Source organism: Perognathus longimembris, chromosome 3, assembly GCF_023159225.1.
Source record: "Perognathus longimembris pacificus isolate PPM17 chromosome 3, ASM2315922v1, whole genome shotgun sequence".
NCBI classification, from domain to species: domain Eukaryota; kingdom Metazoa; phylum Chordata; class Mammalia; order Rodentia; family Heteromyidae; genus Perognathus; species Perognathus longimembris.
Genome location: NC_063163.1, coordinates 44,365,002 through 44,376,793, shown reverse-complemented (window position 1 = coordinate 44,376,793; position 11,792 = coordinate 44,365,002). Strand labels below are relative to the sequence as shown.

Genomic DNA, 11,792 nt, shown 5'->3' with positions numbered 1-11,792 from the left:
ACTCTGGGTCTGGGTGCTGTCCCTGAACTTCTTTTGCTCAAGGCTAGCAGCACTCTACCACTTAAGCCACAGTGCCATATCCGGTTTTCTGATGGTTAATTGGAGATAAGAGTCTCAGGGACTTTCCTGCCCTGCTGGCTTAGAACTGTGATCCTCAGATCTCAGCCTCCTGAGTAGCTAAGATTACAAGTGGTAGCCACCAGCACCTGGCTCAAGAAATGTATATTTTTAAGGCCAAACTTTATTTGCTTAACCTCTTTTTTCCTTTTTCTTTTTGCTTTGCAGTACTAGCATTTGGGCATGTTCTACAATCATTTAACTTACTTTACTTAGGTTTATAAGCAGATATTTACTTCATGTTGTTTTGTTTAGTAAAGAAAACAACTAATATGTGAACAGTAGGTGTGATCACTATTTCTGTCAGTTCTGTGATTCAATCTCTGTTAGAAGGGTCCAGGACTTTTGATCGGAAACTCCTAGTAGGAAAACTTGAGAGTCTCTGTGTCCAGAGACTGGAGTTAATTCCACAGCACCTTTGACTAGTGTTCATACAGAGCCTGCATGCCTTCCAAGCTATGTACAAAGCTGTGTACACTGTCTTTCACTCCAGACAATCCTACCAACACCATCCACCTCAGCCTGGCAGCTACTGTATCACTCAGTTTTTCACCCAATTTCTCATCCCCAAACCTTGATTCTATAACTTGAAGACATTTTACTTTAGTAAGTCTGAGATAATTTTTAAATGTTTCTCCAGTCTTTAAAGAGATGTAACACATCCTGACCAATAATGCCAAAAGGAATGAAATAATCCAAATGAAATAACCATATCTAGTTTGCACTTAAAGTAATTAAGCCACTTAGCATTTTTGGTGTTGGTAGCTTTCTCTGTTCTTCATAATTTTCCCTTTATGGCTGCCAATGTTGGTCTGACTTTCAAAACACACCATATTAAAATGCATTAAGTTATCCTGTTAAATTAAATAAGTAACCCCAAGTCTTCCTTACTTCTTTTTATCTCCAGTAAATTCATAGTACTTGTGCATTTATTTACTTGCTCTGCTTTCTTCCTATTAAAGAATTGCATCTTCCCTATGGAGTTAACACATGAGTAGACTAATCTGTTATTATTACTGTCAACATGCTTTGTTGGAAACCTTTATTTACATTTTTAAGCAAGATGGGTAAGCCAGTTTAGTTAGTTGCTAAAATCTTATGAATAAATTCAAATCTTGAGAGGGAAAAGGTGCTGGAAAAAGATTGGTTTATCCTTAAGACTTTTTTTTTTGCCCAGGACTTAATTTTACCTCAGCTTAATTGCTTTGCATGCATTCTTGTGACTTTACACAATTGAGGAGGGAGGGAAGGAGAAAAAGAAGAAGCTGTGACTATGTGGTGTGTATCTAAAGGCACATGTTAGACTAGGGAGAGGAAGACAAATAAGCAAGCTGGTTTGACCAGAAACAGAACTGCCTGTGACAGATTAAGAGACAAGCAAGGCTTGGAATCTGAGAGCAAGCAGAGTGGAAATTTACAGCTGCTTGATGTGAGTTTCAAGTGATCATTTTCTGCTAACGTTTTCCGGGGGTAACTGTTCCTCTTCAAAGAGAGAGGCAGAAAGTAAAGACAGAATTGTGCAAACTTTTTTCCTCTGTGCGGGTGATGGGAGGCTTCCTCTAATAAATGGACGATAAAGGCTTATCTCAAGTGCTGTGAGCCCTGGAAGAGCTGTCTTCAGCACTGCACCAGGAGTACTTTTTGCTGCTTTCATGAGCCTGGACATTTCCTAACCATTTGGTGAGTACCTGTTTCAGCTGTAGAAAAGTCATTAATAAGGCACAATTCTGTCTTAATTGAGGTCCTGCTGTTACTACTTACATATTCATTTGAAATTAAGCTGTTACCTTGTTTCTTTGTGGGTGATGAACTGCTTGCTGTTACTATGAGAGGTTTGAAAAAACAACTACAAAACAATACTTCTCTGTTGCCTGAGGCACTTGAATCAGAACCAACTATTCTGTATCCATGGAATATCTTATTTTGGAAATGGGTTTTTATTTACAAAAAATTTCCAAAAATAAAATAGTGGCCAAATACTATTTTTTTGTTTCTCTTTCAATTGAATGAAAATTGAAGTTATCTTTTCTGTACACTGTCAGTTAAAGTTATCATTGTGATGCTTGGTTTTATACCTTGTTATAAGTTATATAATTCCATCCTAATTTAGGTGTTGAATGCTGTGAGAGCCAATAAAACCTGATTTTCCAAATTCTGTGAGGAAAATAAAAAATTATAATTTACTTAGAAAATTTACCATTTGATATAAAATGAACGCATATAGATTTGAAGGTAAGGAATAAAGGAATTATTTTGTTGTTATAACTAATACCAAGCTCTCACAATCACACTTTAATGCTGAAGAACTACTATAATTAGATGTGCATGCATGTGTGAGTATGCAAAAAACAAAGAAAAATAACTTCCTAAAATATCATTTATATTCCAACAAAACCTTCATTTATATATCCTTATATATATTATGTGTTCTCTATAAGTTCTAGATGTATATCTATATATGTACATCTATAATCTTTTACAGGGCATAGGTAAGAAGCTCATAATCATGCTTTTGTAGAAGGAAGGGAGTGTGTATTGTTAATTACTAAATTGAATCATTTCATAAAGATGCCCATTTGAAGCAAAGTTCCTGCTGTATCCTATGCTAACTATAAGAAAAAAACATTGATTCAAGTGAGCCCTATAAGGCAACAAAAATGAACTGAAGTGAAAACTTCTGCCAGGTGTCAGTGAACACATTAAGAGGGTTGTACTTTAGACACAACATGGCTGTACTTTCTCTGAAATTTCCTCTACGTGTATAGAAGCCTGTCAAACAGGTTTTGTTAATGGAGTTTTGTGGGCTTTCCCCCCCCCCCCCCAGCCTGTTGACCTATGTATAAGAAGCAGACCAGCAGCTCTCTGGATACTTTTCCTGAACCCCTTCTTACACTTCAAGACAAACTTACCTTACGTAATTTCCCACTTCATCCTTAAATGGATAGAAAATTTACATTTCACTTTGGCAATCTTCAGAAAAAAAAAATTTAACTATGTCTTCACTAGTGTTACCTTAGCAATGGCACCATTTCTTAATCCTACAGGAAAATAAATATAGAATAAATTATGCCTGTTTACAAAATATATTTCAGGAATTCATGGGTGAGTAGGTTGTTGGGAATTTGAAGCACATTTTCTTTGAGAAACCAATTGTCAAGTGGCTGCCAGGCTTTATTGAAGCATAGGAAGATATCGTAGTCACACTGTTGAAAAACCATTTTTACCTTGAGCTATATTAGAAAATCAAATATAGTGGTGAATCTAAATATAAGTGCTCTACCATTGAGCTGTATTCCCACCCCTATAATAGTTTTTTTTTAATATTTACTTATGCTTATTCAGTAATTGTACAAAGGGGTTTTAATTCCAGAAGTCAGGTTATGATTATAATGCATCTTGATCAATGCTACCCCTTTCATTGGTCTCCCTTATCCCATCTCTACCCTCAATTTACATAGTTGAGTTTTTACATAATGTGCATTGGATGTAATAACTGCATTTTCTTACCCATCCTCCACCATTCCTGTGTTCCTCCCCTGTTGTCCTTCCCCAGAACATGTTTCAGTTTCTGCTATTCATTTTGTTAATGGTTCATTGGCTGTTCAATTGAATGAATTAAGGCACATTTGTAGCTGTAATAAATGTGTGTGTGTGTGTGTGTGTGTGTGTGTGTGTGTGTATGGCTAACATATTATTTAACTAATATATTCCCTTAACAAAGAACAATGTGTTAGCATGTCTATATTAGCATGTCTATATTAGCATGTCTGTTTATTCTTGTCATATTTAGATTCTGTTGGTAATTAAAATAATCAGCTTAAACCTAAATCTTTACTGTCTATAAATGTGATAATAGAGTTTTGTGACATACATCTTAAATTTCCCACCTAACTTTCTAACTTTGACAGAATAGGATTATATTAAACTTCCCATCCAGAAAAAGTGAATCAACCATGTATGTCTATAGGATGAGAAGTCACTTCAGCTAGATTACTTTCATTCCTACTCTCCCATGTTAATATTTTGATGGATTGACAGTTGATAGGCACAGATGTGATATAATTTTATTTTCCACTATACCTATAAACTTTGTTTTAATACTAATGACTCTCTCTAATCAATTTTAATAGGTAATATGTGTGTACTTAGTGTGTATTGTGGGGTTCTCTCTCTCTCTTTTTCTCTCTCTCTTTCTGCCAGTTGGGGGTTCAAACTAAGGTGTGCTGTCCTTTTTGTTTTTCTTTTCCACTCAAGCCTGGGACTCTATCACTTTAGTCACAACTACTTTTTGGTGGTTAAGTGGAGATAAGAGTCTGATGGACCTTTCTGCCCAGATGGGCCTGAACTGAGATCCTCAGATTTCGGCCTCCTGAGTAGCTTACAAGTGTAAGCCACCAGCTGTGGTAGGGGCTTGGACTACAAGTATTATAATAGATAATATATCTTAACATCATATATTAATTCTGCTTTAAAATTTATTTCACTATTTTGGGGCATTAGAATGATTATTAAGGGATATGGTTTCCTTTTTATAAAAAAGAGTTTTTATTCTGATGTAAAAGTCTGGCCACGATTTCCAGGTAAGTAAGGATAAATAAGAATAGAAAGGCCTCTTACAAGTTTTCCATTTTTGTGTAAATTGTACAGTTTTAGAAAATGTCTTTCCCTCAAACTCTGCTAACAAAGTAAAACTTAGAAAAGGAAAGTCATTCTTAATGATTTTGAACTGAGAAAAAGGGTTCTCAGTGAAAAACCATTATTTATCTTTACTATTGGTTGATTTTCAGTTGTGTCTTTTGGTCTCCAAATTCAAAATTCATTTGGGGCTTTTAATTATACTTACGATATATGATTAAAACTGGAAAAATGAGGCAGCCCATGGTGGCTCAATCCTATAATTCTAGCTACTTGGGAGACAAAGAGCTAGAGATAACAATTTGAGGCCAAGACCAGCATAAAAGTTCTAGATAGGACTGGAAATATGGCCTAGTGGCAAGAGTGCTTGCCTCATATACATGAAGCCCTGGGTTTGATTCCTCAGCACCACATATATGGAAAAAGCCAGAAGTGGCACTGGGGCTCAAGTGGCAAAATGCTAGCCTTGAGCAAAAAAAGAAGCCAGGGACAGTGCTCAGGTCCTGAGTTCAAGCTCCAGGACTGGCAAAAAACAAAACAAAACAAAAGTTCTAGATATTCCTGTCTCAACCAATGGCTGGACACTGTGGCACATGCCCGTTATCCTTAACAATATAGGGAAGCAGAAGGAGTAGGCTCACATCCCAAACCATCTTAGTCATAAAACAAGATCATGCCTTGAAAATAATTAGTGCAAAAAGTGCCTGGAGGTACAAGTGGTGGAGCACTAGCCTAGCAGATATGAGACCTTGAGTTCAATCCTTAGAACCACCCAAAGAACAGAAAATTTGAAAGAAGATGCTGGTTTTCCATACTTTGATATATATAATGCTTTGTAATAGATTTGGTTTCATTACATATATGATGATATACTTTGTGATTTATTATTTCTGGGAAAGCAATTATAAATTATGATTTGGGTTGAGTGATTTCTTGGATATAGCAAATGTAGTACAACTTCAAGGTAGACTTTGTGGTGTGTGTGTGTGTGTGTGTGTGTGTGTGTGTGTGTGTGTGTGTGTATCTATCTGTCTGTGTGTGTATGTCAGTCCTGGGGCTTGAACTCAGAATCTGGGGAGCTTCTTTTGCTCCATGCTAATGGTCTGCCACTTGAGCTACAAGCCCCACTTAGGGGGTCTTTAGGGCTTTTAGCCATGATTCGCTGGTCTCAGCCTCCTAAGAAGCTAGGATTATAGGTGTGAATCACCAGCACCCAGCTAAATTTTTTTTTAATGTGTAGTAATAAGTTTGTTTTAATTTGTTGGTATGAGTAAAGAGGCATGCGCTTTTAGCTTAAATTAAGCTATAAGACAGACTTTTGGAAATGTGCCTATCTCATTGTTGATTTTAAAATAAATATATGTGAAGGAGAAGAAAGTTGATTTTTGAGTTAATTTTCTTGCAGTGACTGAATAGCTTGGCTTATAGGAACTTTTTGTGACTTACCCAAGGAAATGTTGAGGTTTCTCATGACTTCATAGAGAAATTTCCCATTCCTTTAAATTTCCTAGGGAATCTTTGAAATGAGAACTATTTTTGGACAGCACAGTGGGAAGTTAAACCTAAAGGCTTGGAACTACTCAGCCACCAACAGATATTTATTCCCCTTTGAAATATTATAAGTAGGGTATTTATAATACTCTAGGTATCCCCTTTCTAAGCAGTTCTCTCCATTTCACTTGCTTTTTGACACTTTGAGTCATTTTCATTGGTGCTCACACACATTAGGAATATGAAGTATTTTACTGTATATCAGAAAAAGAAATGCTGCTAGATTCTACTACAAAATTAACAAAGTCTCAGTTCTCTTGGAGCAGAGTAAATGATCTTTCCTGGCTTTGTCTCTAAAATCTGAGCCAATTACTACTCTTCATGAAACTTCATAACCAAAGAAATCATTTTTTCCTAATGCTCTGAAGGACATGATGATTGGAATCTACAGTTTGAGCTTTAAGAAAATATAGTTACTTGTTTATTCATTTAAAATACCATATGAGAGAAAATGTTTCCATTATAAATGTTTTAATGAAGAAGAAAATTATCCATAAACAGACTACACTATCCAGAAGCAATCACTGTTAACTTAAACTTTTTTTTTCCTGTGCATAGGCTTTGTGTGTTTGTATTTTTGTTTGTTCTGCATAGTTATGCCTTATTATTTTGGAAACTACTCCTGGCATTGAATTCCATTCTGTTACACATACTTTGGACACATTTTCATAATTAGTATGAACTATTCCATCAAATGTCAGAAACTGTTGGTTGTAGGTCCTGTTTTAACTTCAGGTACCATTTATAAAGGAAAAGAAGAAGCTGGGCTCCGGTGGCTCACACCTATAATCTCATCTTCAGGAAAATGAGATCTAGAGGATATTGGTTTGAAGCCACTAATAACCAGCAAAAAAGCCAGGCTAGAGGCATAGCTCTAATAGGAGAAGGCTAGTGGAGTGAGCAGTGGAGGCCGAGCATGAGGCCCTGAGTTCAAATCCCAGCCCTGGGGTGAGGGGGAGGAAGCTGCCCTAGTGTGAAGTTCTTTTATCTGTATGTCACATTTAAGTTTCAGAGATGTATTAACTTGTAATTTTTTTTCAAAAACTAAGAAAGCTTGTGACATAAACTAATAGTATATCAAGTGAATGTATCATAGTTTTATTCATTACTCTCTTAGAGACATTTAGGCTGTTCTGTATTTTTCACTGTTACAATAAACATTGCAATAAACATAATGTAAGTTGTTATTATGTAAAAGTAGGATAACAACAAAAACCTTATTTAATTTTCCTAGGATAGATTGCCTAAAGTGTATTTACTCCTAAGTCTGAAGTTATGAACATTTTCATATCTTAGAACTGGTTAAATTTTTATATTTATATTTATATTCTTACCAGTAAGGAATGAGAGACCTGATATTTTATCATCAAATTTCAGTTTTGTCAAAACAGCAACAAAATATTTGCTATTTCATTGATTCACTTTTTTTTCCACACTTTTATTAGTATCAAGGGGGTTTCATTTTCATTTGTCTTGTAAGAATATGGTGTACCCTGTGTGAAAAATGAACTATGCAACTTGTGGACAGGGGCAGGAGAGGGAAACTAGGGGAAAGTGAAGGAAGGGTGACACTGTCCAAAAAGAAATATACTTATACCTCAGTGCTTGTGGCTCATACCTGTAGTCCTAGCTGCTCAGAAGGCTGAGATCAAAGGAGGATCACAATTTAAGGCCAGCCCAGGCAGGAACGCCTGAGAAACTCCAATTCATTATCAGAAAACTAGAAGTGGAATTGTTAATAAATGTAGTTACAAAAAAAGTCTTTTTTTTGTTATTAGTATTAGGGTTAGTTATTAGTTCAAAGGCTTCAGTTTGCTACTTAGGTCATCTGTGCTGTGAGCCATGCCTCTAACCCTTTTACTGTAGTTGTTTTTGAGATAAAATCTTGGGCAGAAAAGTCCTCAAGACTTAGCTCCAATTAAACCAGCAAAATGATGGACTGGAAGCATGGTTCAAGTAGTAAAGCACTAGCTATGAACTAAAGAGCTGAGCAAGAGTTTGAAGCTCTAAGTTTAATCTGCACTACTAATACACATGAAAAAAAATTGAACACATCATTGGAACTGTATCAAACCAGGAATTTTAGAAGTAAATGACATTTTAACAATATTCAAATGTTCTACTTAAGAACAAAAATGTTGAAACCACTGCTATGAAGAAACTCACATACAAATGTGCAAGTGGAAAAACAAAAGACTGTGTATTACAGTAGTGTTTGTATTAGTAGACATTAAAAACAACTAAGACCTGGAGAATAGATAAAATAAAATTGTGGCATACGCATTCATTAGTATGTTTTACCGCAGGCAACAATGTTGCTTTTTTCAGTTTTATGCTTCTTAAGCTGAATAATAAATGTATAGAGTGCTGGTATATTGTTCTGTAGTTCTTAAAAAAAAATTAAGTTGGGCTGGGAATATGGCCTAGTGGCAAGAAAGCTTGCCTTCTATACACGAAGCCCTGGGTTCGATTCCCCAGCACCACATATATAGAAAACGGCCAGAAGTGGCTCTGTGGCTCAAGTGGCAGAGTGCTAGCCTTGAGCAAAAGGAAGCCAGGGATAGTGCTCAGGCCCTGAGTTCAAGGCCCAGGACTGGCAAAAAAATAAAAAAGAAAAAGAAAAAAAATAAGTTATTTAACTATTTTACTTCATTCTACCTTTAATATTTTATTTGATTAAATGTTAGAATGAATGAACTGATGAGATTTTAAACTATTTAGCTTAAAATATCAGAATTCAGGGCTGGGGATATAGCCTAGTGGCAAGAGTGCCTGCCTCGGATACATGAGGCCCTAGGTTCGATTCCCCAGCACCACATATACAGAAAACGGCCAGAAGCGGCGCTGTGGCTCAAGTGGCAGAGTGCTAGCCTTGAGCGGGAAGAAGCCAGGGACAGTGCTCAGGCCCTGAGTCCAAGGCCAGGACTGGCCAAAAAAAAAAAAAAAAAAAATCAGAATTCTTCCATTGGAGAATTTAAATACTGTTTTAATTGATTTATCATAATTGTGTGCATTTATGCAACACAATATGCTGCTTTGAAGTATAATCTGCAATGATTGAATCATGCTAATTAACATATCTATCCCCTCGTCTATCATTTGCTATGGTAAGACATTTGAAATAACTCATTTTAAAATATAGAATACATTGCTATTGATTGTAGTTGCTTTGCTGGACAATACATCTCAAAACCTATTCCTCCTGTCTAACTGAAACCTGACACCCTTCTGTCAGCAGCTCCTCTTTCCCTACTCCTCTCAGCCGCCTGGTCTCTGGTAACATCATCCTGCTTTCTACTTGTATCAGCTCAACTGTTTATAGAGTACTGGTCTTTATTTACCTGGCTTATTTCACTTAGCATAATGCCCTTCAGGTTCATTCATTTTGTCACAAACAACAGTACTTTCTCCCTCTTTGTGGTTGAATAACATTCCATATGTGTATGTGCCATATTTTCTTTAGCTATTCATGCATTGATGGACATTTAGAATGAGTTAGTATATTGGCTAGTATAAGTAATTCTGCCTTGATAGTAAGAATGCAGATATTCCTGCAATGTATTGATTTTGTTCCTTTGGATGCATATCCTGCAGTGGGATTACTGGGTTGTTGGTAGTTATAATGGCTATATTAACTTATATCTCTACTAACAATATATACCAATTTCTTTTTCTCCTCATCCTTACCAGCAATTGTTACCTTTCATCTTTTAAACTTTGATTTTCTTGGGTCATAACCCATTTGGGAGACCATGGGCATAACCAAAACACTGTGAACACTGTGGCCGTGCCTGGTTCATGTTCCCCCATTTCTGTGGAGTGGGATGGGAAGTAGGGCACACAGTTGTGTCTGTCACTAGAAGAAACAGGGATCAAAGAGCCCCAGAAATGTTCTTCTTTTCCTCGTATTTCTCTGATTCCATTATTTGTACTTCTAGCACTATTATTTCTTCCTTCTTTTCTTAGAGATTTTTGGGAGGTTTTGTTCTTAACTTCTTTAGTGCAGTTCTTGTTTATTTTTATTCCCATATGAATGAATTATAATTGTAGATTTTCACCCTCCCACATGTCCTGCCAACACTATCAAGGCTTCCTTTCAAAAACTGCTTTTGATTTCTAGCATTAATTTTGTTAAGCTCTTTGTGGGCTTGATTTCATTTTTGTTAAATTTTTAGCTATATATATATATATAACCTATTCATACACAACTGATATGTTAGCTAGTAATTTAATTATGATGTTATAGTCTGTAGATTTCCCCATTATCTTAGGCATTTAGTTGTATAAAGGCCAAAGAGAATTTGGTCTTTGTTTCTCTTGTTAAGGTCATTTTTGTTGGAATGTGCTTGAAAGAGAAATATTTGTTTCTTTTAAAAGCCAGAACACATACTGAATTCTGCAATTAGTCCTTAATCTTGACTAGAAAAATCTTTTACATGATCAAGTTTCAATCTTTTTTTCTGTTTACATCTATTAACATCTTTTAACATCTTTTTATTGGTATGTACTTCTGCTATGCTGGCTCATTTTACTCTCCCTTACCCCACTGTTGTTTACTTATGTCTTCTTCATGCTGCTGTAAAATATCTATGCAGCTATCATGATGTACATTTAACAATATCCTCACGCCATCATCTTAGGGTTTGTTTTGTTTCTATTTATCTGTTTTCCTTTTCTGGTCTGGGAAGGCCAAGTGTAGTAAGATGGTGCGTTCTCTGAGGCTCATTTATTTTATACTTCCTAGTTCATTGCCTGGCACAAGTGCCCAATAATTCTTTTTTCTTTTTCATGATGAGGATCCAACTCACGGCCTCATACATGCTAGGTAAGCAGTCTGTCACTGAGCTACATCTCCAGCTGTAGTAAATATTCTTTGAATGCATAAATGTAGACTAACTCTGTACCTTCTGATGGCCCTCAATCAATTTTCTGAGGAGTTATTTCTGCTGTATAGATTTGGGGTTGCTATGACACATTTGGGGCATGTAGGTATACACGTGCATATGTGCATTTTTTGTGTATGTTGCTTTTATACTGTTCTCTTTTTGTCAGAGCCTCAGTGTCTCCCTGATGCCCTTTAGCAGGGTATGTGTCTCTTTAGAACATGTAATTTGTTGCTTATTATATTCATTTACTCTTGAAAGTGGAAAAGTGCAGAAGGGCCAGTATCAGTCTGTTAACATTTTGTGTGCTAGTCCCATGTCAGTACTAGTGCTGGAGCAGGTCGAAGTGGGTGGCCTTAGCTCTTTTCAAAGCCTAGAAGGCATTCATCATAGTCAGTCTGTTGAACTAACAGGGCATACTGCCTTGCTGAAATACAAACATGGTATATTCTTAAAACTCTGAAGTAAACTGCCATCTCTTCCCCTACAACCACCAGTTTCTGGAATCTTCCATCTTAAGCATTTTATCTTTGGCAATGATAGATGCTAGGTGTTAAAGACTTGGAGTGAATATAAGACTGATTAACCCAGAGTTCATGGTAAATG

General features: G+C 36.2%; 1 protein-coding gene across 3 annotated transcripts in view; it reads left to right on the top strand.

The window, feature by feature from the left end:
• Cab39l (calcium binding protein 39 like) overlaps positions 1-11,792 on the top strand; it is a 95,885-nt gene that overhangs the window by 32,941 nt on the left and 51,152 nt on the right. The window contains exon 4 of one of the 3 annotated variants that reach the window (XM_048341412.1): positions 1,612-1,797. The exons of 1 other annotated variant lie outside the window; for it this stretch is intronic. The gene's annotated coding sequence lies outside the window, so the exon portion shown is untranslated. Of the gene's footprint in view, positions 1-1,607; positions 1,798-11,792 lie in introns of all 3 variants that reach the window. One more of the 3 variants, XM_048341411.1, reaches the window with a different exon arrangement.